Here is a 27259-nt window from a genome sequence, read left to right as displayed (position 1 = left end):
TAAAATACAATTTTAAATGTTTTTCACTTACTGATATTTTATATAATTCTTAAATAAGGAATTTTTGATTGATTAAAAGTTTTTTAAATTCTTGCTGTATTTTAAAAATAATTGTTAATACCCCCATTGCCTTTAATATCCACATCCAGTCAGCTGGTACATCCTATGCAGCCTAACCTTATCACATTTCTCTCAGCATACATGTCCTCCTTTTCATTCTAGGGCCACGCCCCTCATCTAGTCCCTCATCTCTGTTCTGTATAACCACAATGTCTACTTCATTCTATATGTGTCCTATACTTCCCCTATAAAATGTCACCGAAACACAACTCCTGTAAGGTTACTACCCTAAACACCAAGTGTCTGTTTATGTTCCACACTACATATTATTAAACTTACTACCTGGTCATCAATGACCTCAAAAGTGTAGCACCAATCTCCCTTGAACACCTGATTCCTCATTTCTTCCTATCCTATTAATGCTTCCCATCCCTCACCCCAGGCCTTTTCTCTCTATCCTCTTACTTTCTGCCCATTCTTCTGGAGTCTCTTCAAATGCTGTAGAAAGTACAAGTCTTTTAAAGTATTCCAAACGTTTACGTTCTCAAGCTCCTATCGGCATCCAAAATAAGTATTTTTAAAATCTGTTTTTATTCTTTTACATAGGAGCATGGATTCTAAAACTGGGCTACCTTGGTTCAACTCCTTATTGTGCTACTTATTAATTAAGTACCTTTGCACAATTAATTGGACTTGTCTGTGCCTCAGTTCCCCTATCTGTAAAATCAGGATATTAATAGTACCTATACCATAGGGTTGTTCTGAGGAATAAATGAATTAATTATAAACCTTAGCTTAGCACATAGAAAGTATTCAAAGATGTTAGTAATCATTGTTACAGCTATATTCTCATCACTCTTCTTTACATATAATCAGTGGAGGCAAGACAAGAAAAATTGGTTAAAAACATGAACATTGGAATAATAAAAATAACACAAGCCTCATATCTCTGCAAATGAAAAAATTGTTCTAGTCATGATCTTTAAGGTAAAAGTCATAAGGACTACTTTAGAGCTACTTTACAGTAAAAAAGATTAAATGAGACACCTTATTTAAAAGTATACAGCAAGTGGCAACTTCTACTATTTTCATAAATATTTCTACCTTTATAATGTCACAGATTTAGAAACTAGGGCATGAAAAGAGCAAATGGTTTTTCCCCAAATCTATTGTTTCTTTCAAGAAATAAACAAAAAAACTTAGTTACTTCAAAATAAGTATATTAAAATAATAATAATATTGATACCACTTCCTACATTTACAAAGGAGTTCCACTTTTAGAAACCTCATGTATCCTCTAATGAGGTCCGTTTTTGTTTTTCTACCTGCCTGGTATAAACATTAGACTTTTTTTTTTTTTTTTTTTTTTGAGACAGTCTTGCTCTGTTGCCAGACCGGAGTGCAGTGGCATGATCTCAGCTCACTGCAACCTCTGCCTCCTGAGTTCAAGCAATTCCCCTGCCTCAGCTCCCAAGTAGCTGGGATTACAGGCATGCGCCACCACACCCGTCTAATTTTTTGTATTTTAGTAGAGACGGGGTTTCACCATGTTGGCCAAGACGGCCTCGATCTCCTGACCTCGTGATCCACCCACCTCGGCCTCCCAAAGTGCTGGGATTACAGGTGTGAGCCACCGCACACGGCCAAACATTAGACTTTCAAACCAAATTTAGATATAGTGTTTATAAGAACTCGTGGTGTATCTCTTCAGAACCTGGCATCTTGACAACAAAATCTAGTAAACAGAAACATCAGTAAGGGGGCCTTTGATAGGGGAATACTGAATTGCAAGCCTAGTCAGTGGCATAAAGCTTTTCTCATCAATTTCTTACCCACAGAAAGCCCTATGTCCTCCAACTCTTTGTATCTGTCACTTAGCTTGACCACCCTCCTGCTTTCTTTCTACTAGAAGAGTTATCCATCCACAAAGAGTGCTAAAATGTCACTGTTCTAATTAAACAACACAAAAACAAATAAAATGCTAATGTGTCACTTTTACTGTCATCAACAAATGCTGATAAATTACTGGATATAAGATTGAAATTTTTGGATACAATAAGCTGAAAATGGGCTGTAAATTCTAATACTGAGACAAGTTAAGAAAATATCTTTGATAATATTCTAAATACGAATATGAACTGCTTAAGTCCTCATCTTGAATCCTTTATATTTAGCATAGTACAAGCATATGACCATGCATTGACTATTAAACTGTAGTACCTACAGTTTGTAACTATTTAGTGGCTGCAACAGCTGATATTTCATGGTATTCAATAGTAAAATGACAAAATCTATCAATAATCTAGTATAGGACATTTGGAAACCATTATATTTCTCCTAGATAAAATAAATAAATAAATGAATTCAAACATATATGAAAATTCGATATCTCAATGTCATCTATAAACATATGGAAAATATGGAACCATTGCTGAATAGAATACTGCTTTAACAGAATAATATTTTGGTAAGGCTGAAAAATACTGAATACCTTTTGTTCCCATTATTTATACATTTAAGGACTGTTCCCTTCATTACATGTATGTGGGTCAAGTCAGAGTTATCTTAAGACTTTCCCTTATCTGAACTTTCATACCATGTTACCCAGCCATTGTTTATTAAATATCACTTTCTACTTTATAGTTATTTTCGAAGCTCTTATTTTTCCCTATCAGATTCTTATTTTTTTGAGGACAAGGTATATCTATCTTGATTAAGTGTGGTAGATTTCACTAAACCTAGTGTGGTATTTTTTCACAATATGTATTCACTTATAAATCAACTTTATATGATAAAATAATATCTCAAGTCAGCAATGTAATGCTTATTTCATAGAACTAAATATGTCTAGAATCTTCTTAGCTGTCTAAAAGTTCATTTAGTTCATTTTTAGTTAATAGCTTCTAAACTTTTAAAAGTGAAAACGTAGGAAAAATCCAGTGCCAAATACAAATTTTTGGAAAACTACTTTGGAGAAAGACATCTCTTCATTTTGTGAATTTAGCTAAAGCGGGACTGGAATGGAGCTGACATCAGCATAGATATCATCACTGGTATTTAGATTTCATATTTACCACAATTCTTTTTAACAGTATGATATTATTTAACATTCAGGTGATTTGAATAAATTGGCATTGTCTTGGGGAAAGTTGTATGTTCATGCATGCGTTACATACAAATTGTGTGTTCACACTTCACAGGAGTATGTATTTTGCATACCTTTATCAACTATTATTCACCTCTTTTGGTATATAAAACATACATCTCTCAGTTTCCTAAAAGAATGTCAAAAGAGATGATGGTTTTTCTTTTGGAGTATATGAGCATGATATTATTTCAGAAACGTCTTCACCTTTTTGGAATAACTGATCTCTGTGGAAAAGCAATTCTCTACTCTGTCCAATATGGCTACATTTCGTTTTGAGATTAATATTTCCTGAACTGTTTTAACAAAGGATAATCATAGTAACCTAGAGAACATAATCAAAAGCAGTAGAAAAAGAACCAAATGTGTAAGACCTAATTCTCCTAACACAAATATTTCAAGATGTGTGTTCCACATATTTTTACAGATTTCACAGGCACATATGATGAGATGCCTCTCTAAAAACATGAACGATTATCTGAAAGAGATGTTGTGGATCTGTTATGAAAAAAAACTAGTAATATGTAGAAAACTATAACCATGTATTTGCTATTTTTTTCCTCAAGGATATATCTGTAATGCTTATATAAATGTTTATTTTTTACAACATGAAAAACACTATGTAAAAACCGATTTCTCTACCTCAAATTTAAAAATAAAAAATATGTCTAGAGACAGTTAATGCCATATGCCAACAGCTCTTCTTGAATCCTCTGCCTTGCAATCAATAATTCTCCAACCATTAGTGAATATGCTCCATGACTCATCAGAAACAATATACAAAGTTAATGGGGATCATTCTTCCCCTCACCCTCCACACACGCACTGACACTAATGGAAGCTATGCCTCATATAGTGGAAGACAGATTCAAGATGCCACCAAGCCGAGAGGCAACTCTTCTTGAGGCTCTATATACAAACTAGCTCCCTCCCCACAAAGAATCCACAACATCCATTTTACATTTTTTGGCATCCTTCAAGAAAATAATAGTAAGCATACTTTATATGGCTAGAAAAGAACCACATTTTTTTCAGCTTAACACTCACTGTGAATGGCAAAATGTACTTCAGTTATGAAAATATCTGAAAGGAATGTTTCCAGGACCTATGCCATTGTGCTTTGTTTACCAGTCAGATGCTTTCTCAAGAATGTATTCAAATTATAAAGACAGTGTCTCCATGTATAGAAATTCTTCAGAGCCCATAATGTTACAGTAGAAACACATTTTCACCTTTGTTAACATTCAAAACAATACCCTCCTATCTGCAGGTAAAAATCTTTCATTCTTATGAATTCAGCAATCTTTTATTAACATTTGCTCAGGACTTTGGATTTGGGTTTTTTTTTTTTAATTTTCTAAAGAAAGTTCTAGCAAAAGAAAACACATATTAAGTATTTGAAGATAATTGCTATTTACCAAAATCTCTATTTTAAAATAATTTTAGTGACTCGTTTATGTTTGGTAACTTCAGGACAATGATAGCTACAGTGTCTCTAAAATGTTCCTAAGTAACAATCATACTCTATTTTGGCCTTTGAGAGGTGTTAAGACTCATTCTCTAATTATAAGTTTTTCTCTATTATTACTACCTCACCATCAAATCTCTAAACTAAATAGCAGCTTTGAGGAAATAAAAATAGATGTTAGGTGGTGTGTTTTCTCAAATTTTGGTTACAATGGATAAGAAAGACGAGGTATTTCTATGTATAATAAAATAAGCCAATTTTATTGTTTTGACCAGCAAAATCTTTAAGCTTTCTCCCAGAACACTGTTTTCCTGCTTTATCCTAGAACAACACTGTCCAAAATAAATACGATGTTAGCCACATTTGTTATATTTGCTAGACATCATGAAAGAAAGAGAGAGAGAGAGAAAGAGAGAAAACAAACAGGTGAAGTTAATCTAGTAAGATCTTCTATTGGAACCAATATATCAAAAATTATCATTAAAACACATCATAAATATAAAAACATTAATCAGATGTTTTACATTCTTTCCCTCATATAAAGTTTTCAAAACCCGGTAGTATTTTACACTTCTCAATCTGGACAAGACACATTTCAAGTGCTCAACAGCCACATCTGGCTACTGTACTGGACAGCACATTCTAGATTTCCAAACATATGAAGCTTTTTGGCCTAAAAAACCATACACTTTAAAATCTTTCTATGTCACATTCTCTATGATCCATATGGTTGATGGGATTTTATTTTGGGCCAATCACTCCATGAACCTATTTCACTTCTTTCCTCCACTCTTTTGACTCTCATATCTACTACCCACCCTAATGCCTTTGCATACAGAATTTAAAAAACCCAATCACCTATTCTTTTCAGCTTTTCCTAAGCAAGACCTGAGATGTTCTCTAATCTGCACATCTATCACCAAGCAGAAAGCCAGAAGGTGCAGCAAGATTATTTATTCTCTGTTTCCATAAATAGATCTATCAAATACAGGCCTAATGTATGGCAACAGTGACAAATGCAAGGGCATTTTTTTTCTTATAATGAAAATAAGGCATTTTATATAATAAAGTAACACACCCTTCCTCAATGGGAAATACAATTTTCAATGAGAAATATAATTTTACTCTTTTTTTTTCCCCCAGGAGAAATTTTGGGTTAGTCTGTTCTTGTTCTGGAACAAAACCCAGTGTTTCATTTCATAGGAATTCTGTGCCCAAAGGAAGAACAGAATGTTGGAATCAAAATTTAATGAATTCAACTTGGAGTCTAACTTTGCCTCAAATGTGGAAATGTAAACACAAGCAATAATATCTCAAACCATATAACACTTCAGTTTCTCTTTGGCATGACTGTGCAAAGTACCACACTTGATGTGTATCTACACACAAATTTGTTCATAGTTATATAAGGAAAAAAATTAAACTAGGCATATGTGAGTTTTTCTGAGTCTCTTAGTAATAATGAAATCTGATTATTATGTCTTAAATGACACTATAATTATAGATGAACAGGTTTTCTGTTGCTGACCCAACCTGTTCCTTAAAACATAAAAGGCAACTTTTGTAGTCTTCAGCAAGGAAACCCCCCATTAAACAAATAAGACTAAAAAACCTATGCCTACATTTTCAAAGAAGACCTAGCAATATAATAATAATAATAATAAAGTAACTCCCATGCAAATACACAAAACAGATAAAACCTAGAACATTAGGTTTTCTAAAAAAGTTAAGCCGTAGTTGTCACCAACTTTAAGAAAGCAAGATACAAGTGACAGCGATGTGCATTCTCAGGCTACAAAATAACTTATTCAGTGCCTCTATCTATAACTACATCTAAGACATTCTAAGTATTGAACTGCACATTCCTGGGATAAATTTTACAGTCGTTGAACTTTCATTTTCTCTCTGGGTGATAATATTTTATCTCAACAGCAAGGAGAAACACCAACACACTTACGAACCCACACAGAGAGATAACTGTGGAGTGGCTCTCTTGTGCTGGTATAGAATACTTAGGTACTAAACACCCTCTGTGTATAAACAGACACTGTGTTCAAGCTCAGGAGGAAGGGACACAGTGTCCACCGGTGTAGTATTTCAAAGCACGCTGCAGAGGGCCCGAAAGTCTAAAAGCGTTAATTATGACTTCTCTCCTAGCATATTAATTTAAGAAACTCCTCAGAGTATATGGCAGAGTTTGCCACCCATCTGCTATGACTTGTGCCTGTGCTGGTGGGCACACAAAGTGAAGTCAGCGGCAACAACCTTTCTGGCAGCTTCTTAATTTTAATCCTGGGGAGACATATTCCACGGAAATACACCCCAGAATCCCAACAGCCGCATACTCTCCCGGCCCCAGAGAGCCTTAAGAACACAATATTACTCTGGCAGCAACACCCCTGTAGTTGTAAAGTGCTGTGCGAGGGGAAGGCATAAGCGCCACCATATACCTGCTCGTGTTACAGGCTCTGGAATCAAAGTATTCTCACATGACACATTACTACCAATAACAGATTCCGGCTCCGTTTAAAAAAAAAAAAAAAAAAGTAAGGGGGGGGGCTACATATTTGTCCTGCTTTTGTCTAAAAACCAGAACCCAAGTACTAACTACTTTTCATTCTTTTCAACCTTCCATGAAAGCAATTCAACCAACTGCGGCTCCACCCAAAGAGCTTCTATACTTACTTTTCTTACAGATTTTGAGTGACGCACTACAGAACGATGGAAAAAAAAAAAGAAGAAGAAGAAGAAAAGGAGGAGGCAGCCCTCTCCTACAGGGCGTCTTCCGCCCTGTAAACTTGGCAAAAGGCAAACTGGCCTGAAATACAGCACTCTCCATATAAGGCAGCCCAGCTAAACATGTCATGCGTAATTTATGGGTAGCAGGCAGAGAATTAACCTTTGCGTGCACATATTTGGCCCAGATGAAAACCGGGCGGGATGGCAGCCCCGGGGCCAGGGATGCGGGAGCCGCCGGGAAGACCCGCGCGCCGCTCGACTCGGAAGGACTCACACCTTCCCCCGACAAAGGTCATTAAGTTGTGAGTACACTTGCACGCACCTGTTTCTCTTCTCGCCCCCTTGTTTCTCCCTGGGTCCCGCAGGGCTGCCAAGCCGTGCGCCGGCTGTGCCGTGACAGCGTCCGCAGAGCCCGCGGCAGGGAAGGGCGCAGGAGCGGCTGCGGCTCACCCTCCCGCCTTCCCCCGGGCAGGAGGTGCTGAGGGACGCGAAACCAACCACCGCGCGCGGCCCGCCCCTGCCCGGGAGAACCGCGGCCGGCGAGCACCTCCTCGCACTTCCTCCTTCAGCCACGGGCAGACCCGCCGGAGTCCGAACAATGAAGCGCGGCGGACCAGCACCGGGAAACTGTGAAAATGGAAACTTACCTCTCACATTTTTTTTTCAGAAGCGGCCCCACTGTCGACCGAGTGCCCAAGGCATTGTGGGAGTCATGATTCCAAGATGCCCGCGACGGAAAATGGAACTTGTCAGCTCCTTGTCATGGGAGCATTGTGGACGCCACAACTCATTCAGCTGCAGTGAAAAGACTGTTGCATGTCGCTGTGCAGCCTCTTATCGCCGAGGTCTGGCTTCCGCTGCTGCTGCGCGGCCCCTCCCCCGCCCGCCCAGCCCCACCAGGAAGCCCAGGGCGGACTCGTCGAGCTCCTAAGGCACGCGGCGGCGAGAAAAACGCTCTTCAACTTTCCGCCGGCGCCCTCCCGCGCTTCACCGGGCCCCAGGGTCGCCTGTCAACCGGACGGAGCCCGCAAGGGCGGGTCATGGGCGGTCGCCCCGCGGCGCCGAGAGCAGGAGGAAGCCGGAGCCCGCGCGGGCGCCGTGGATCCCCTCGGCCTCCCGTTGGTATCTTCCATCTCATGCGTTCAACATTGTAACCTCGCGGCGGGCGTGCAGACCGGACGCCCTCCCGCTACTTACTTCTACCGACTGCTGGGCACACCAGTGGGTTCGTTTTGAAAGAGGCCCTTGCACCGGGCTTTGCAAGGAAGCCGGCAAGGTTAGATTGAAGGTTAGAAGCCGATTAGACTAGAATCCTGCGATCTGGTGAGACTGTCGCCTTAAAATGCACCAAACAGTTTTTGAACCTGGAGGGCTAACAGGCGGGAAAAACATCTGCAAGACTGCCACCGTATATTTTTCTCAAGTAACAGGCTATCCACAGTTTTGGAATTCCTTAGTGAAACTGTCACACAAGCACAAACACTCACATGTCAGCTTTCCTTCTAGTTTGTAAATAATATTTGTAATTTACAAGCCACTGTATTCCCAAGTTTGCACCATGTGATTTAGAGAAAGTAAAGCTCCCTCTTTAAAAATAATATGTTACTTTCTGAAATACCGGGATATTCCACGGCAAGTAAGCCATATTGTCACCAGAGCAAATAAACCGCAGCCCCATATCATAATTCACTGGGTGCTATAAGACGTAACTTGGCTTCGCTTTGAATGGAAAGAATCCTGAACGTCTGTGATGTGATGAAGTTTTGGAGACTGGGGGCAGGATTTCCTTTGAATGTAAGGAATTCGGATAACTTGTTCAAGGATGATTCTAATGAAAAACGTTTGTCCCGTGTTTGTTGGGACAATAATGCTGGATATGGTACAACATTCTTCCTGCAGGTTCGGTTTTGTTGAAGAGAGTGAGGCCAGCTCAAGGTGAAGGAAAAACATCAGAAAGGTGCTAAAGTGCAGAAATATCTTCCAGAGGCACTAATAGCCGACTTGAGTTCTTGACCTTTAGCTAGATCCACAAAGCACTGAGTTAAAATTGTACACTGATCCCTTCCAGAACAAATTAATTAATTAAATGGTGCCTCTTCCCAGCGTTAATCGTTTAAAAGGACTCAAGTACCCACACAGTTTAAGGAAACTAAAAGAACACTGACACTTTCTCAGAGAACAGGGATGGGAACTTTCTATCTGCCCATTAGTATCTACCCCAAGCTACGAAGACTTCCATTCCTCTTATTAAGCATTCAGCAACTACATTTAGTGCCTACTATGCCAGTGATGCAACAATGGATAAGACAGTCCCTACACTCAAGGATAACACCTCTACTAGGTGAGAGACAAACCGATTAATTCTGCATAAGGGATAAGTGCTATATGTGGGAAGCAATCCAGTGAGGGCTCTGAGGATGGCGAAGGAAGGGTTCCTGGAGGATTTACATTTAACTGGTGCCTTGAAAGGTGTGTAGAAGTTGGCAAGATCAAAAGGGAGTAGAGTCCAGGTGGAGAAGAGAAAAAAGCAGGGCAGGCTGGATGGCATGGCTCACACCTGTAATCCCAGCACTTTGGGAGACCATGGAGGGAGGCTTGAGGCCAGGAGTTTGAGACCAGCCTGGGTGACATTAAAAGACCCTGTCTCAAAGAAAACGAAAGGAGCAGGGTATATACAAGGGGCCTGCCAGCCTTCTCAGCCTTTCTGTGAGAAGCAAGGGGAGGGTAGTACAGGAGAGTGGCAGGAGATGACGCTAAAAGTAGATCTGTGTTGATCTAACGAGTCTCAACTTAACTGTCAAAACTAATGAACTAGGAAAGTTTAGGCAGCAAGGGCCAGAGATGGAGTCTGGACTTGTATTGCAGAAAGTTCCTGTGACGGCAGCTTGGAAGGTGAATGAGAGTGTGGGATGGAGGGGTGAATGGGTGTAGACAGACTGGAAAAATGACTCATGCAGGGAATGAGGAAGGGAGGAGCCTTGGGAGACTCTCAAATCCCTGGCTTAGCCTACTGAATTGCTTGCTACTTGCCTTTTTATTTCTTCATTTTGCCTCCCATTGTCTGTGATATTAAAGGCCTAACTTCTTAGTAGAGCAAACTTTGCATCTGCTAGCAGGTTGGTGCCCTAGCTAGCTTCCATGCCCCCTCTGCTTAGAATGCCTGCGAACCACTAGGGACTAATCCTAGTGGTAGAAATTTATTTTCAATTGTTCTCAAACCCTTGTAGAATTCCAAGTTAGAACTGTGGTGTTCTTTTTTCGTGTGGGTTAGAAAATTTGCTGTTTGGAGCAACATGGTGAAATACAGGACTTTTGAACCTGCTTATGGTGCAAAAGGGGAAATTATGTTTCTACTTCAACACTGGAGGAGGGGGGAACTTCTGGGAGCAAAAGAGAAATTGAAACTGAGATGAGACATGTTTTTTACTCCATGACAGAATACAAAGCAATACAAGGATGATCCTTTAATGTTAGAAACAGTAGAATAACCATCCTGGTAAATAAAAAAGAAGAGAAAAAATGTTATTTTACGTTAGATACAGAAAAAAAGGATGGCTAAGAAAACTCATAAAGCAATGGTCAATCTATAACTCGAGTCCAAATATATTGTGATATAACACTACATTACCACTGATTTGGCCTAATTTACTATCATTGATAGCATTATAACATGAATGATAATATTTAAAATTTTAAAGCACTGTAACAAACACCAGATCATATGTTAAAACTATTCAATCATGTTGTCAGCTTTCAACTGCCAGTAGCATCCTAACCACATTTCAAACTATGGAAATTACTAAAAAATCATTATTGTAATAAAAAGTTAATAGTTCCTCATTTAGAATACCATTGATATTCCCTCAGTGCCAGGAGAACATTATGGTTTCTCCTATTTCTGTGAAGTGTATAGTCTACAGGTTCGTAAGTGAGTATATCCATGAGTATAAAAAGAAGGTCATTTATGGGTGGAGAGGGAAATTATAGAAAACAATTTCAGGTGAAATAAACTACATTTTCAATTAAAGGAAAGAGTGTTCACTGCAGGTTCCTGAAATATTTCAGTCCATTCAAGTTTTAATTATACCAATGAATCTCAATAAAAATACAGTTAAGGAATATGGTTTTTATAGATAATGTCAGCTCCTTGTTTACCAATAATAAAGATAAAGATAATGGCAGCATTTATCTTTTTCAGTCCAATGGCGATATTTAAGGTACCTATGTAAGTGTGTGAGTGCCTGTGTGAATTGTGACTTACTTCTTCTGCATACCTCATTCATAGCTCAATAAGCTCTCACTGCCTCTGCAATATAACTTGTCTTTCCTGACACACACACACACACACACACACTCACACAAACAAATCACCTAAATAAAAATATCTCAAGGAGGTATACTCTTTTAAAATGCTGTTTTTATTATACCAGGATAAAAATAATTGATTGAAAGATGGTGTCAAAACCAGAACCTAGTCTCATGTCCTGTGCTTCCTAATCAATATTTAAATATAGATGGTCAAGAGAAGATGACTCTAAAAGGCAATCAAAAGTTGCAAACATTCTTGTATGGAGAATCAAGTTTAAGTAGATGCATTAAATGTATCACATTAAACTTCACAACAGGGTTGAGCAGAGAGGTGAGACCTTTTGTAGCCTTCTTTTGTAGAATTCAAACTTGTTCAGATATTTGAATACATATATTTGAGAGAAAGAATTACACAAATTTAGTTTATCTTCAAGGACCTTTGTATATTTCGTACACAACACAATTTCTTTGTGCTCATTATTTAAAAATAAAAATATGTATTCTGATAGATGCTATGTATATATTTGATATATAATACAATATATTGTATGTATAACATGTATATTGCACATGAATGTGAAAATATATAAAATCAATATATTTGCTACTAAATGTTTATAAAATTTAAAGCAGTTAAATATTATGCATTTCTCAATTAAGTTATTTTACCTAAAAGTTGAATCTATATCTTCAATATCATTATTTTAGGATCTGGCAATAGAGAGACAGTAAGCAAATACATTTTGAAATTAAAAGTTCAAAATCATAGAATTTTAGCATTGAATGGAATGTTAGAGAGCATCTGGCCTTGTTCCCTTGTTAAACCAGAGGAGTGCATTATATAAGGAACTTGGCACCATGGCAGAGCAGAACTGACATCAGTGTCTTCTGACTCTCTCAGGCCATTCATTTTCATTGCCTTTTTTTTTTTTCTCTTAAAGACAATAAGGACAAGAAGAAGCTCTAAAATAGGACTAACAGTTCCTCCAGTTTAATGTGAGGAGGTGCTACATTAGATTTCCAAGAGTATAGTTCGTCCTTCCTCTGTTTCTTCCTTCTTTCATTTTTTCCTTCTTTTATTCTTTCTATTTTTTCATCCTTCCTTTCTTCTTTCCATACAGAAAACACTTTTCACACAATGACTCTATTCATTTCACAAACATTTATTGAGCATCAGCCATGGCTAACTCCTGTACTAGGTACTGTGGTTACAGAAATGAACAGCACAGATAAATCACTTCCCTCAAAGGGGTTGCATTCTACTAGGGGGAGACAAGCAACAAAAAATAAGTCAAAAATAAAAAATGAAAGATAAACATATGAGGTAATTGCAGATGGAGATAAGCGCTATGAAATAAAATAAAGCAGGTTAGGGGGATTTGGGAGAGGAGGTTGTGTGAAACAGGATGGAGGACTGAGCTGGTGTTTTGCAGGCAAGGTTCTTGGTGAAGTGAGGAATAACTGGGGAAAGAGCGTTCAAAGCAGTGGGGACTGCATGGCAAGAGCCCTAAGGCCTGAGTTCATGGTAGGGCTAGAGAGCCAACGGTGAACAAAAACTACCTATCCTCAAGGAGCTCACAGTCAAGAAAGGGAAAAAATGAATCTCCATCAAATTAATCACACTCAAAATGCAAAGCTACAACCATGATACTTTTCCTCTCTGGGAACCATTGAAGTGTTTGATTATGTTAGAGGCAGGGGTGGGGTGGGGTGATGGAACATTATCTAAATTTTGTTTTCACAAAGATAACTAGATAACTCTTGACTGCTGTGTAAAGGCTGATAGTCTAATCTCAGAAGAGAGTGCATGAAGTGCACCACTGCTGAGAATGAGAGCAAACCAAAAATGGGCTCTGTCTAGGAGGGCAACAGACAACAAATGGCTGGGGACCCAGCAGCAGAATGTGATTTTCAGGTTGAAGACCCTCAGCAATGGGGTACAACAAACCTTAGAACCTTACGTCGCAGAGTTGAAGAGAAGCCATAAGACTCATGATCCTCGAGATAAGATACCTTGAGGGAAGGGAGATGTGGTATGCCTGTTTGTGTGTGACTTATTTATTATTTGGAGTCAATACAATATAGAAAATTCCAAATTAGTGAAGGTAGAATATTTTTATATCAGCAGTGTTTCCAGTTCCCAGAGATAGGGAACTGTTTGTATTACAGTTTATTTCCTTCTAGGCTTTTCCAACGCATTTTTAAAAGCATAGTTAATATTGTACTATATATGCAATTTCTTTTCTAAATTTAATCTTTTAAGACAGTCTTATAAAACAAAGGCCACCCCCCTCATGTCATTTATATATAATCTTCATTTTTCATGAGGTAATGGAAGCTGGAGAGTTGGCCCTTGAGCAAAGCCTTGCAGCTAACAAGAGGACAAACCTCCTGCCCCACAGTGTTTCACAGCCAGTACCCCAAGCTCCTGAATTCATCCGTCTAATGTGTAATATATTTATAAACACTCTACCTGGGATGTATGCGTACCTTCTACTATGGACTGTTATTAAAGACAAGTGAATATGCAATTGTGGTCTTTCAGTAAATTAAACGGATATAAAAATAAATATAGAATACAGCCAGAAGATCAAAATTGACATATTATCTATTTGTGCTTATAATATGTAATTACATGTAATATTGTAAAACACTTTCTACCATTTCATAAAATTCTGTGTTGTCATTTAGCCCAGAATTCCCTTGCAATCTTTTAAAAATAATGTCTAATAGGGCTTTTAATATAAATGTTGTAGTGAAACTGTTTTATGTACTGTAACCCAAACATTTCTATGTAGTAACACTGTTCCATATAGAAAACAAATATGAAAAAATATGGCCATTGTCTTATTTATTTCTAAAGGTAAACCAGTCTTTGACAATGCCAATAGCAGGGTCGATGTTCCTAAATGTTGGCTGTATCTATCTACTTACTCATTGTATTCTTGAAGTTCCTTGCCTTTGGTTTCTATGATATTCCACATCCCTCTCTTTGCATTCCATTGTGTGAGTTCTCTCCGTGGATCTTTTGTTAGCTCCTCTTATTCCTTCTTACCTATCTGAGTTTCCTGAAATTACCTTCAAATCATGTCTCCAAAGATGTTCTAAAGAGACCTTTGAATAAGAACAACATTTGTCCCATTAATAAATGGTGGGAGTTTCATATATCTGTTTCTTTTTCTCTTCTTTCCTCTTTGCCTTGTCCAAAAGAGTGGGAACTGAGCAGTACAGTCATAAATTAATTTTAATATCTTAACTTAGGCATCAGTGCACTGGCTACTGTTCCTTAATACATTTAACACATAGTCATTGACTGCTGACTATGCGCCAAGGGCTGTGCTTGGCACTGGGGATAAAGAAGTTATTAAGTCTTTTGCAAGGTGTTCATAGTCTAGCGGTTGGGGACAGACATGGGGGAAAAACACAGTTGGAAAAGAGTGTAGCAAATGAAACCATTCAGTTAAATTCAACAAACCCTGTGTGCTTACCATGTGCCAAGCAGATGGCAAGGAGGATAGGACTGGGCAAGGCCTTGCTCCTCACGGGGACTCCCAAGCAGCTGGCAAATGGTAAAATTATCCGACACTTGTTAAGAGCGTCATGGCAGAAAGAAAGTCAGAAAAAAAGTCATGAAAGGCTATTGGACAGACAAGAGGCTTGATCAGAAAAACACTTTTAACAAATATTGTCCTAGCAACGTGAGGAGAAAGTTTGTTGTTCAGATTTTTCATGCTGTCATTATGGAAAGCTTACTATGTGTCAGGTTTATTTCCTAGAGGCTGAGGCTTCATTGGCTTGCCTCAGTGAATCCCAAACTGGCCTTGCAACTCTCTCTCCTTGCCTCCCCTAGGCTTTCAGTAACAAATCCTCAACTAGGTGATAGGAGATTATCTGATTAAAGTCATTCACACTAAGGCGAGAATGAGGCTTAATCCTTCAATAGCGTTTGCTTTAACAAAAGATGGCTTGTTAACCCTAATGAACTGCTCATTGGAAGAACTCTGCAGAAGGATCCCTCCTCCTCACCTTCCCAGACTTGCCAACCCCACGTCCTTCCTTTTTATTTGTCTTTCATGAAGCAAAGGAGGAATGAAAGTGTTAGGGACTCTAAGGTCACACATTATCTCCTTGAACTTATCACAAGAGGTATGTGAGGTAATTATGACCCCATGCTCATAATGAGGAGACTGAAACTAGGGCGGTGGTTCTTAACCCTGACTACATTTTGGATAGGCGGGCTGCAACCCAGACAAATTAAATCAAAATTTCTGGGAGTGGCATCCAAGCATCTGTATCTTTTTTAAACCCCTTAGATGATTTCAAAGCACAGCCAAGGTTGCCAGCTTCTTGCCTAAACTCTGCAAGAAGCTAGAGTTTAGGAAATGGAAATTAACCAGAATAGGTAGCAATCCATTGACCTGTTCCATTTTTTCCTTTGGCAAGTAAAGTTTATTTGGCTCAATAGAAACAGAATTATCTGCAGGAAACTCGGTCTCAAATAGAATTAGATTTGGGTAGGCCGGTGCCCATATGTGTCTAGAAATGAGGGAGTTAGGACTAGCTGTGGATAGCTAAACTGGTGGTGCAAGGTGGTACATTTTGTCATGCACGGGGTTGGAAGTGGTGCTTCTTAGGCAACCCAAATATGTTTCACTTTATGCCAGGTAAGCATTAGTGGTCCATAGGATTAAAAACAGATAAGACAAATAGTTAAGATCACACAAAGGAGAATCCTACATATTCTAAAATGCTTAGGTTGCTGTTTGTTTAAAATTCTATACCCTGTCTCTTGCTAAGAAATTGTGATTATAAGCACCCCCTTGAGAGTGACATCAGAGCCTCTGAGAGATAAAGTGTGTCCTTGTCCACTTCCTTTTGAAGATACACATATTTTCACCAGTTACATACTCATACATGTAATTATGTGTATTCAACAAAAGCTATTCTGTACATTTAATATATTTTATAAATTTGTTCAATAAATTAACATAGTTAAATTATAAACACAAACAAGTTAGCAGAACATACCTCATTTGAAACTCATTTGAAGATAATGCTAGACATCTTAGTTTATGGCCTTTGTGAATGTGCCATCAGTCCAGTTGACCCTCCTGGTCCCACCTGGATGGATCTGAATGCCCATGTTTCTGCAATGGGCTTAGCAATGAGTAACTGCTGACAGGGCCTGGTTCCATCGAGCCCTCCCAGTAATGAATGTGTTTTTAGACAACGTGGAGCATTCTTTTCCTTTTTCAAACTTTTCTGGCCATAGGTCACCAGCTCACCAGTTACTGCTGCATTTTCATTCTAAACCTTATTGCTATCAACTTTCCTATCCAGTCTACAAATAGTCACTGAGCACCTGCCATAATTCCAGTCTTTCCTAGAGTCTGAGGCTACATGGTAAGAAAAACTAGACCTGAAGCCTCTTGAAATATGCAGTATAACAAGAACAATGAATATGAAATGGTAAATAATTATGATCAACTAAGTAAATAATATAAATGTGCAAAATTTAGTGAATGAGAAAAATGAGAGTGTGTAACTGGTGAATCTAAACTCAACAGATAAACAAATTATAATTATTTTATTGCTCTCTCCCTTTTTTATTGAATTCAAATGTCTCACATTATAGTTGAAAGTCTTCACAGTACTTGTACTACATGTGCACATTGTCTGAATTCTTCTTCATTTATAAGGACAGAATTCTATTACTAGTTGCATGAAATAGTGACTATTTGTGTTAAGTGGCAAGGTGTCCACCACATAGCCTCTAAAGGCAAGGTCGGAAGAAATCTGTGACTGATCATTAGTACTATGCTCTTGCTGTTGCTGTCTTTGGTGTTACTGTCATTCACTTCCTGGGCTTAATCTTTTAAGGGTATGATATCTACAGACAAAGCTAGCCAGCTTATCTTTGATAATTTCAAGAAGTATAGCATGTCAGCTTTTGAATTAATACTTGAAAATAAAATGAAAATTTAGTTTTATTATCATTTGTTTTGTCAAAAATCAAAGGCTCTTTTAAAATCTTTTTTGGCTGGATGTAAAATGATTTTTTTCTGTTTCCGGATATAAGGTAACCTGTGCTTATTTTGAATGATGTATCAAGTGCCTTTAATAGAGGTTTAACGATTCTATTCAAGTTACTACTAGAAAGATGTTTATGCGTAGTTATTCTAGACTAGCAAAAGAGCAGTAATCTATAACTCCCACCCACATACTTACTCCCATGCACAGTGTATCTTCCTTCTACAGCTTTAAGACTCCCACGCTCCTGCAAAAGCACTTTCCTACTTGCCATTTAGTCTTTACAATTAAGTAAAGAAAAAGTTAATTGTATAAAAGAAGCTGGTTTCTTGGACTTCTCTCTTTAAGGAGTTTTACTCTCTAAAGATAGCCTAAATTATAGACTTAGCCAGGACAGTTTTTCCCCTTCGGAGACCTTTGAAGTTTGTTTATTCTTACAAAGCTCTGGAAGGCTAGTCTGAAAGAAGCTGTAAATAATTTGCCAAGGTCCCTAAATACCAAGAAGCCCACGTGGGCACTAGAAGGTGTCAACTTTGCTTGATTACTCTTGAACTTGTGGGAAAGGGAATGTTTGGCACCAATATCAGATTCATAGAAAGCAGCCAAAATTAATTGTTAGAAAGAAGGTATGCTTAGATGATATGTGGCATAACTTTGGGCATTTTCCTTACCATGATGAAAGAAGCAGCCAATGAAGTAAATCTATTTTGTTTATGACTAGATTACTCAGTGACTAAAAGGAAAACACTATCTACTTTGGGGTTATTGGCAACAGATATACACATACCAATTATGACACATGGGCTAGTTTCCACTGGCAGTAGTTATTGATGTTGCAACCTTGGTCTTTGCTGCAACCTTGCCCTGCTGCCTTTGTTGTTGGCTGCTCTTGGCAACAGGGCATACCCACCTCCCCCTGCCAACCAACTTGGTGCGATGGCCTGCACATGACCCACACACTTTTTAGAAGAATCAGGGCAGGAAAAGATTAAGTGTAATTTCCCATGGCCTTGGCTATTAGACATAAAGACAGGCTTTAGAATCTGTTATTAGGCATAAGATTTTGGACAATTTTTTCCTAGTCTCAGGTTCCTGCAAACTTAAAATGTCTACCTTGTGGAATTATGATAATGAATAACTTCATGAGAATTATCCTAACATTGATCAGGCCTTTGATAAATTACAGCTATTTTTATTATTTAAAATAGTAATTAGATATTTTAAAATACAGAATATGTTTTTTAAAAAATAAGCTCTTGTTAAGCTTCAAGTCTCTTCAAAATATGAGGATTCAAATCAAATTACAAATTTTAAGAAATATATAGCTATTTTCTACAAGATGGTATAGCTATACAGAGATACCTTTACAGTTTTTATATTAGGTAGGATGTAATTAAAAAGGAGCCCAAGATGTTTCCTGAAATGATTAACAGGAACTTTAGAAACATCACTATTGATTGGTCAGTGCACAGGTTTCTTTGGTCGAAGTTTTCTCACCCACTTTACAAGCAAAAACATGAGAAAGACAAGTCAAATGAAGCCAAGCAAACGGTATCTACCACATTAACGAAGAGTATAAGATGCACAGTTGCATGAAAACCACTTCCTTTAGCACTATATTTCAAAATTTTTTTTTTACTCTGCCGGAGCTGTCGCCACAGGAAGGAAAATTTAGTTGTCTTCTTGCTTATTTAAGGAACACAAGTCAAGAGATTATTCCAGGCATTACTTCGTGTTTTTAAGCTCTTACTCCTACCTCCCTGAGAAATGTGTCTCCTGACTTCATCAGAACAAACACACTCAGAATTTTAAGAGGAGAAAATAATGATTATGTGTTGCTAAGTACTATTTTAGTAACAAATGCTTGGGCCACTAAAATGATGACATCACCCACAGAAAGAATAACATTTACACTTTTGAGAGAGATTTTTTTTTCCTAACATGATGGGTCACCAGTGAGAGGAGGAAAGCCAAGTAAAGGCACAAGGAGAGGCCTCTTGGCTCTGGAGAAGGCATCCTTAGCATCCTCTTCTGAAGGGTGATCATCAGCCCCAAGTTAATTAAATAGGCTCAATGTCCACCTGCTCTTTCTGTATTCCCTTCCTGAATCTAGTTCATGTCAACAAATGTGTACTATTATTGTAGAAAATCGAATGCTCTCATACTTTTAATAGGTTTGCTTCTTGGTTAATATGCCCAGGTCAGGAAGTGGCTTATATTTCAGGAGTGCTCTCTAATACTTATTGCAGATATTCATGCATTTATTCTGTCACACACACGCACTTAAAAACCACACACTACCTCACACTCTGCAATAATCTGATAATATGGTGGTCATCATACCCACATATATACATGATAAGATAGAATACATTGCTTAAATAGCGCATAAGTCATCTATAATCCTCCACATCCTGTAATACCAGTAGCACAATGGTTTTCTATTTGGAGGTTGCCAGGAGCACTCAAAAGTAAGCTTCTGGCTCCTGCAACAACACATCCAACTGCCTTGGGGACAACATGATTGTCATCCTTCTAGTACACACTCAGTCCAAGGCCAGGTAATGTTTTTAATGGGCGGCTTTTAACCTGAACCAGAAATAGAATAATCTATACTTGTTGTTATTAACTTCTTAAGTGTGAGGGAAGGCCATTTTTTCTCATTATTCCTAACAAATAAATATTGAGCCTGTTTACTCAATTTAAAAAGAGTCTTTTCAGTAAGCTATTCTATATTCTTTCTCCAAATCACAGCCCTCAACCTCCTACCCCTTAAAGGAAGAAGTGTCCAACTAACAGAGATTTAAAATGTAGTGATATGAGTCATTTAGATCTCTTAGGATAATAAAAATAAATCATAGGGAATATAATTACTATGGAAAATGGCAGAGTAATTTACGTCTACTTTTAAGGGGAGCAGGTTGATGTTGCCAGGGATTGCTATCCCTAATCCCAATAGCTACTGGGATTTGGGAACAATAAACAAGGGAACATCTGCGGTCTCTGGAGGCAAAAATATAGTTGTTTTTGTAGTCTTTTCTGCTTCATCTATGCAGAAACTAGGTTGCATGATGACACCATTATCAGAAATCAGTGTACATATCTTCAAATGGCCAAGATTAGAGTCAACTATTCTATGGCAATTTTTGCTGAAAACATTGAGTTTGCAAATTTAAATAATACTTGAGCCCCTTTCACTTTTATCCAGGTAAACTTGGCTTATCTGAAATTCACCTAAATGTAATAATTTATCTCCTATGAAACTTTTACCTATGTAGTAATTCCTGTTTCTCTTCAAACAACAGTTTTTCCAAGCCTGTGTTAGCCAGAGATAATGGTTCACTCATTGCATTCCCATCCCCAGTTAACACATGTGAATGTCCTTGCAAATGTTTGCTCATATGTGCAACTCCATTCCCTGGTCTGCAGTCTATGTGACTTGGCCCTTTCTCAACTCCAGCTCCTGAGCTTCATCTCCCACCATCTTTGAGACCCAGGCTCTTTTCTACTTCTCAGATATGCCAAGCTCATTCTGGCCCTTGCGCTGGTCAATCACTCTTCTTGAACTACTCTTTCCGGAGTCCTCTGCATGGTGCTCTCAATCTTCTCATTGTTCAGGTCTTAGCTTAAATGCTACCTTTTCAAATAGGCCATCTCAGGAGACCACCTATGTAAAGATGATTTTCCCATCTTCTCTTTATCCTTTTACTCTGCTGGATTTTCTTCTGGTCACTATCACTATCTAAAAGTCCTTTAAAATTTTAATTCTTTACTAGTTTACTCAATTCTTTCCCCATTAGACTGAAGGCTGCTTGAGGGTAGAAACTTGATCTTGTCCGTAACTATTTCCCCAGCACCTAAAATAGTGCCCAAAGTATAGTGCTTGATATGTGACTTCATGAATAAACTCACTTTAAAATGAAAACAGAGCTTCTTGCAAGAGTTAAAAATCCTCTCATCACATAACCCACTTCCTGAGAAGAACCATAAAGTCAGAGCCACCAAATATCTCCTGTGGTAGCACTATAGGAGATAGTGCTCAATATTAAAAAGGCTCAATATTTTAAGTTAAGGCTCAATATTAAATTAATGTAATATTAGAATATTTTTATTTCTTTGAAAATTTTCTGGACTCTTCTGAAAATTTATTATCACAACTTTTCTCCACCTAGTGAAACAATTTCAATAGTTCAACTTTAAACCAGCTACCTCCAGGGAGCCTTGTAACCATCAATGCACCTGGAAATACAGTTCTAAATTATTTTGATCTTTCATGTGGCACCTTCTATTTTTTATGCTGTGTCTTAAAATCTATTTCTTTTAATATTTACTCCACCAAATTGTAAGATTTCTGGCTTAGGACTGCATCATAATAATCCATAAATTCTTAACTGTATCTAAACCACAGATTTACCTACTTTGCTTCTCAAAAATTAAGTGGTATAGGCCATATATAAATATGATGCAGATCCAGTTTAGAGATAGACACACCAAGATCAATTGTGTGACCTTTATTAAGCTACCTACCTCTCTGAACTTCTATATTTTTCCTTAAATCTGTAAAGTGGAAATAATAGTACTTATTTCATAGGACTGATGAGGGCAATAAATTCGTTAATCATGTGAAGCACCTGACATATGATGTTATAAAAAAAGTTTAACATGAAATAGCAGAGCTATTATTGTTACTAACATTGCAATTATCATCATTATCATTGGTTTTATTATTATTAGGGCCTTATAATCTCAAAAACTTAGTTATATGTTAATACATATAACTAAACTTGATATTTTGGATGTACAAGAAAAAGAATTTTCCTAGAGTAGTTTTATAATCCATTTCAAGATCAAAAATAGAACAAGGAAGTAATTACAAAACAATATTGAAAATAAACATAGAAGTGAGGCCAGCATAGGCAGATGGCTAATCAGGAAAGGATTCTGGAAGGAGATTACTCTTCCATGTGGTTGAGGAAAACAATGAACCCTAACTGTCAAGGAAGAGTGGGTGCATGCTTTTCTTGGGGGCTAGGGCAAGGCAGGACAAGGGCAGAGGCAATGGGGCAAGAAATGCAGAGGTGTTGCACCCCAGGATTCTAAAAAGTTAGTGGCAGTCACTATGAACTTATCTCTTTTTAGCTCAGTGGAAAATTTCCAGCACAGAAAAAAAGAGAACTTCTCTGTCTATTTGTTGTCTCCAAGGACCACTTTTTGGTCTCAGTTCGTTTGACTCAACACAGACAAAATAAACTACACCTGACATTTGCATGGCAGTTTAGAGTACTGGCCCCTTGAAGACAGTGTTGGAAGATAGTTATTTCTATTATGCTTATCAGAAATGTCGAGGCCTTTTACTTAATCATTGTTTATTTATTGAGCGCCTACTATGCTCCATTTATTTTACTAGAAAATGTAAAGGTAGCATGAACAACAAAGGCCAAGTTTCTGCCCTCATGGAACTTACATTCTAGTGAAAGGAACAGATAATAAATAATTGGATAAAGAAATAAAAATCAACATGTTGTGTAACATTTTATGTGCTATCAGTAAAATTAAAATTGGGTAAAATGACAGAGTGATGGGTTTGGGAATACTACAACTAAATATGTAGTGGACCACGGGAAGCATCTATTAGGAGATATGTTTGAGAAGAGACCTGAATAAAGAAGAGATTGTGTCACACTAAGGTGTGTGGGCATGCCAGGAAAAGAGAAGGGCATATGGAAAGTCCCTGAGTCAGGAATGAGCTCAGAATACTCTGGGGGGGAAAATAAGGAGTAGAGCCAGAATATCATGAATGAAGAGATGAAAGGATATGAGAGAAAACACAAAGACATATAAGCTCTAGTGAGGAATCTGGATTTTATCCTAATTAAAATAAGAAGCAATTGAAGAATTTTGAGCAGGAGGTCACATGATTTGATGGATATTTTAAATGATCATATTGGTAGGGATGCAAGAATAGAAAAAGAGAGTTTCTTAATAGGCTAAGACAAAAACAGAGACGTCCAGAACAGAGATGACAGTGTCTTACACTTTGCTCAAGATGTGAAACAGGTGATTCTGGTCAGCATTGGAATATATTTTGGGAACAGAAGAGACAGGCATGCTGATAGATGGAGTGTAGGTGAGGGAAACAAAGAATGAAATTAAGGATACTGTTGGCCTGGATAATGGGGGTAAGTTGGTACTATTTAGTAATCAAAGAAGACTGGTGATGGAGCAGACAGAGGGGGAGGAAATGAGGGGTTTTATGTGGGGCATGTTGAATTTGAGATGCCTCTTAACATCTGAGTGTATAGCTTTAATAATCTGTGTGGAGTATGAGCCCAGAAATTGGTAGAAAGTTGAGGAGGTATGAATTTGTTTTTTATTTAGGGTTATAAGGGTGGATGTCTGGAAAAACAGGAGATGTAACTTATACAAGATCCACAGTCAGTAAGTGATAAAATGGAACTTGAAAATGAATCTTTCAACACCAACCACAAATTTCTCTTCCTATTATGAATTTTAGGGTTTATTTTCAGTTATGAATACTGGAGTAAAATATGGGGAAGTATTGGGGGCAGGAATATTCTAGAATCACATATAAAAGGGCGAAAATTTTTTAGCTCCTATAGACCATATAGATTTATGATTGCTCTTGTCTTTATTTGCTTTATGTAATTATTTTTTCCATAACATGCCCATTTAACTTTTAAAAACTCTGGAATAATAAACCCATAAGGTAAGTGAACTACCAGTGTGACTACAGCTATCTACTTTCTTTTCTGAAATTGTCACGTTTTGGAATGCAAAGGAGGATAATTTGACTTCAGACTAAATGTAGATTGAAGAGATTTGAAATACAAAGATAAAAGCTCAACCCCAAACTCAAGCAGGTATTTTTGAACTGTATCAATAACATTTGAGTTAGGGTGTATCAGGTTTGTTTAGTAGAAATGTCTAAGGCAAGCAGCACTTAATCTCTACAGGTTAAAAAAAGATTTAAAGTAAATTAATTGACTCAAAAAATAAAATTAAATCAATAAAAATGTAAAGGGAAAAACCCTAAAATTGGGAACAATGAACCTAATTGTATGTAAAAGGAGTGTTGTGATCACCCTGAATGGGAAGCCAGAAAGATAGAGGGAGGAACAAAGGGAGGGAGAGAGGGGAGGAAGGAAGGAATAAAGGGAGGAAGGGAGGGAGGGAGGGAGAAAGGAAGGAAGGAAGGAAGGAAGGAGGGAAGGAAGGTTGGTTTGTTCTAGAATGGATGGGCTCTGTTGGTCAAATGTGAACAATTTAAGCACCAAAATAGTTGAGTCATGGAAAAAAGAAATTCATGAATCCATACCAGTAACAAACAGATACATAAATTAATAATTAAATAGATGTTGAAGATGGGAGTTCTTTTGCTTACAGTAGAATGGGAAAGACTAATGTAAATGTGGAGGGAGTGCTGAAGTTGTAAAGCCATCATACTGCAGCCATTATAGTAAAGATTGCATTTGACAAGAACATCAATGAATGTTAAATCTGAGGAGAAATTTTTGATGAGGAGCCATCATTATGCAATAGAGAAATCAGACAACACCTTGACTAGGCAACAAAAATGAACATTAACAATGTGGGACATAAGAACCTCATGTGCCTCTAGATATGATAGCAGGAGAGGAAACAACATCACCCATGAGGAACTCCAGCAGAAAGTATATAACCGTAATCTAATCATGGGGAAATGTCAGAAAAATAAACAATGAGGAGCACTTGATTAAAATGAAAAAAAAGAGTTAGTGAATACACCATAATCATTAAAATCTTCATTTTCATAAAAGACAAAGAAATGATATGGAAATGTTCCAGACAAAAGGAGACTAAAGAGAGATGACATTCAAGAGATCTATTGTACAACATAGTGACTATAATTAATAGCAATGTATTCTATTCCTAAATATTGCTAAGAGATTATATTTTAAATGTTTTCCCCACAAAAAGGATTTGAGTAATGCATATATTAGTTCAATTGATCCATTATACATTTAGCCACCACGTATAAATGTTTTAAAACATGCTTTACACAAGAAAAATAAACAATTTTTACTTATCATTTAAGAATAATACATTTTAAAAAGACAAGACAACTAAGTGTGATAATTGACTCCAGACTGGGTGATTTACTGGAGGGGAAATATTTAAAAAGATATTATTTGATAAACAGCAAAATTGGAACATGGACAAATAATTAGATAAAAGTAGTGTAGCTATGTAAATCTATGAAGTAGATAATTGGATGTAACCATTATATAAGAGATTATCTCTGTTCTTGGAAAATTCAGACTGAAAGGCCTTGCTTGTTATGTGTGACTTACTCTTAAGTTGTTCAGAAAAAAATTATGATCATAGAAAAATATAAAGAAAAAAACGAGAGCACGTTATAAAGCAAATGGGATAAAATATTTAAGCAAATCTAGGTAAAGATATAAGGGGTTCATTATACTTTTTTATTTTTACAACTTTTATGAGCTTCCAATTATTTCTAAATAAGATGTTTTAAAGTAGGTGAAGTGTAACAAGAGTTTCTGGTGAGCATTTAAGAAAACTCACTGCCATCAGATATGATTGTATTTTATTCAGAAGGCTGCCTAATTGCATAGAAAATGTTTTTGCTGCTCCTCCAATTCAGCTATATTCACCTACATAGAACGAGAATAAAAGCAACCTACTTAAAATTTTTCTCTTTTGCAAAAAGAAAATAAATTGAATTAAAGTACACTTTTAAAAATTTTACTTATTTTTTCAAAATCACAACTGTGGTGATTTTTCTCAAAATCATATTACAATTTATTTTTTCCCAAGGTGAGAAAAATTTTGAGAATGTGATAACCACTACATATTAAAAAAAAACTAAAGGCTCATGATGAAATATCTGTAAAGTAGAATAATAATGAGGTATGAAATTTTATACTGGTTCATGGAGCAACACCAATAGACTAACTTCATTCTTCATCTGCTTTCCAAGGTTCCAATATTAAAGAATGATTCTAATGACATTTTTATTTAAATTTGGATTTGAATATGCAAATCTGGTATTTTCCCCCATAATATTAAAAGTAAAAAAATTAAATAAAAAGTTAAAACCTATATTTAGAAAAGGTATATAAAGATAAAAATAAAACTGGAAGGCATTTTAAAAACATTAAATCTAAGTGCCTAATTTTAGTTAATAAGAAATGATAAAAAGCATCAATGATGTCAGACAAATAACAGAACTACACTAATTCTCAAATAACAAGTTACATTTTAAAGATTAAAAATTAATGAACAGTGGTTTTATTTTCTACAATGCAGATATGTAAATTAGATCCCATTTCATTTTTTTTTAATGGAAATATTCAGAAATATAAAATGGCTTACCCTTATTCTTTGTATCTGTAAAAGGTATTTTCTTTTCACGTGTCATGAAAATGATACATATTTTATCATACAGAGCTCATGTACTGCCATAGCTCATATTTTTGCAATCATAA

General features: G+C 37.0%; 1 protein-coding gene across 40 annotated transcripts in view; it reads right to left on the bottom strand.

Annotated features, from left to right (window-relative positions):
- Positions 1 to 27259, bottom strand: part of MBNL1 (muscleblind like splicing regulator 1) — a 219003-nt gene that overhangs the window by 187985 nt on the left and 3759 nt on the right. For 8 of the 40 annotated variants that reach the window (XM_063662354.1, XM_054483044.2, XM_054483051.2 and 5 more), the window contains exon 1: positions 8060 to 8195. The exons of 7 other annotated variants lie outside the window; for them this stretch is intronic. The gene's annotated coding sequence lies outside the window, so the exon portion shown is untranslated. Of the gene's footprint in view, positions 1 to 7358; positions 7859 to 8059; positions 8478 to 27259 lie in introns of those variants that run through there. 25 more of the 40 variants (XM_054483078.2, XM_063662368.1, XM_063662370.1 and 22 more) reach the window with 13 other exon arrangements.

This window comes from Pongo pygmaeus, chromosome 2 (assembly GCF_028885625.2).
Source record: "Pongo pygmaeus isolate AG05252 chromosome 2, NHGRI_mPonPyg2-v2.0_pri, whole genome shotgun sequence".
In the NCBI taxonomy this organism is placed as follows: Eukaryota; Metazoa; Chordata; class Mammalia; order Primates; family Hominidae; genus Pongo; species Pongo pygmaeus.
This window is presented reverse-complemented; position numbering and strand designations above follow the sequence as displayed.